This window comes from Schistocerca americana, chromosome 7 (genome assembly GCF_021461395.2).
Source record: "Schistocerca americana isolate TAMUIC-IGC-003095 chromosome 7, iqSchAmer2.1, whole genome shotgun sequence".
In the NCBI taxonomy this organism is placed as follows: domain Eukaryota; kingdom Metazoa; phylum Arthropoda; class Insecta; order Orthoptera; family Acrididae; genus Schistocerca; species Schistocerca americana.
In genome coordinates, this window is record NC_060125.1 from 467650774 (window position 1) to 467653641 (window position 2868).

The window sequence follows — 2868 nt, forward strand, 5'->3', positions numbered from 1 at the left end:
TAATTTCTCACCAGTCAGCAATATGTCCTTGGACTACAATGGTTGAATCACCAAGTACAAATGTCCACATCCTTTTGGATAGATATGACATTGTCAATTGGTTGGCTATACCATTAATCCCATAAAATTTCAATTTATATAAGAGAATGTTGTGTGGCACACAGTCAAATGCCTTAATCCACATAAAATTTGGTGAGTGAACATGTAAGTGGCATTCTCAGTAGGACAACTCTCTTGAAATCCAGACACTGATTTGCTATAAACCTAACAATCACCTTCAATCCCCCAGCCAACCATAATTTCATTATCTGCAGTAACTGATCATCGACCAACTACCCGCCTTTGCTGATGACAACAGGTCATCCAAAAAAGGCATTATGTTCTCAGCTGCCTTACCAGAAAAAAAGAGAGTAATTAATTTGATGGGAGCTGGATCTATCTGAGAATCAGGCTGCCCGACTAATATTAACTGCTCATCTGTAATCACAATTCAACATAGTAACACCATCTTGTTTGCTCTCAACTGTGCTATCTCATTAAGTGAAAGCTGCACCACACCCTGCTGGACAAAACCCTGTGTCCTGGCCTCTATCATTGTGGAACCTTTATCCCAATACACAAAAGCATACATACTATCAATTCACACCAGCTCACACACAGTTACAATATGTAACTTATATTTTATGCCTCCTCATTATCCATCTCAACCCCATGCATGAGACACACCACTGCCACTGATTTTCAAAACACTGTTCCCTGATATTACTGTGAAATTGTAACACATCACCAAGTTCTAACAGCTTTATTAATGTGCCCAGCAATTCAGATGAATCTGCCACTTAGAACCCATCTCCTCTGCATATGAAAGTAGAATCAAACAGTATGTTCATTCTCTCACTTTTTGATGACACTGCGAGCTGCCGTTGTGACATCGTGCAGTGAGGAGGTTGAATTTTCTGACATTAGCTGAAGTAGACAAGGCCAATTATGTACAGGGTTGGGTTGCAATGCAGTATTGAGTTGTGGTGAGAATGCAGGTCAATGCCAGCTCAGATAAACAACGTCAAAAGTTAAAATCAAACAATGGAAACTCCAGGTAGGCTGCTGGAGTTTGCAGTCATGTGTGCATGAGGTGTGCTTGCTTGTGGTAATGAATAATGTGTGTTTCCCTTTCTTTTACTGATGAAGGCTGTGGCCGAAAGCTTATGCATGAGTGTCTTTCAATTGTGCCTGTCAGCAGGTTAACATGTCTCTTTATGGTAAGTAGCAACCTATCTTTTCTTACATTAACATCAAAAGTTAATAATTTTAATAAAACTCATGAAGTTACGTTTGTAGCATCACATGCAACAACCGCATCCCCACTCGACATGTGATGAGGATGGAGTGTGGTATGCGGTGGTGGCCAGTGGGCCTTTGCCTTTGTGTCCAGAAGTGCTGGCACCAGAAACTCACCCAGTAGCGTGCACCTCAGTTGCTCATGGGTGGTGCAGTGGCATGGAAGACTGCCAGAATAGTTGCACGGGATGCCAGGCTCTGGTGTTTGAGCTTGCCCCTGAGGGTGGTGGCGCTTGGCACAAGGTGCCCATACCAGCCCAGAAGGGTGAGTGGCTGTACTGACCCAGTCTTGATCTGCTGCCCTGCAGCAGGAAGGAGCACTTGATGCTAGAACACGGTGTGGCATTAGATGCCCAATTTAATGATGGTCGCTTGCTGCCCTGCATTGCTCAGGCACCCAGTGTAGCCCTATCATCATTGCAGACACTGCAGACTGCTGATACCTCTGCTGAAATTGACTTATTTATAAGGCACACTTACTGTGCTGACACGCTGCTCCCAGCCTTGTTCAGGACCAGAAATCCATGGACCTGGAAGAGCCCAGTCATACCGCTATGTTGTTAGGATAGTTGTGCTTAGCCTAGCCTGCCTCGCAGTGCGTAACAACCCAGTTGCTGCACCAGCATGCTGACACCATAGTACCTGCCAGCTGCCTGCTTCTTCAACTGCTGCAGCTGAGTTGCTTGTTTCTGCAGTAACATCCAAAAATAGTGGTGGTGCTATGCAGTTATTGGTATTGGGTTGGTGCATAAGTTTGTAGTGTCTTTCCATAAGTTTAAGAAACACAACAGATACATATAACAGACTTCTAGTCTTCAACAATATACTCGTATTGCCCTTCACTATTTACGACAGTCTCCCAAAGCTGTGGTAACTTTTTGATTCCACTACTGTAGAAATCACTTGGTTTTGAGGCAAAGAACTTTTCCATGTTCGGAGTACATTTTTATCCAGAATGGAAATTCCTTGAAGAGAGAAGAAAAGGTAAAAATCTGAGGTGTCAAGATCAGGTGAGTAAGGTAGGTGAATGACTTCCCAGCCAACCTACTGTATAGCTTGTTTTGTCAGTCAAGCAGAATGCGGGAAGGCACTATCATGGAGTAGCATCACTTCATGCAATCTTCCTGGTAGTTGTTCTTGGATTGCGTCTGCAAGATGTCTCAGTTGTTGACAATAAATGTCAGCAGTGATGGTTAAACCTCAGGAAAGCAATTTGTAGTAAACCACACCATCACTGTTCCACCACATGCAAAACATTATCGTTTGTGAACGTGCACAGGTCTTTGTGTGGGGAGTTGCTGCTTTATTTGGGCTGAACCATTCGTTTCTTTTCCTTATGCTAGCACAAAGACACCGTTTCTAATTGCCAATAGTGATACAGGATAGGGGAATGGTTGGTGTTGTTCACAAGCCAGTTGTTGATGAGCAAGCAGAGATGCACACAGGACCAATTACTGATTTTTGTGATTTTAGCTTAGAGCATGCAGTACCCATACACTCGATTTTGGAACCATCCCCATTTGCATGCAA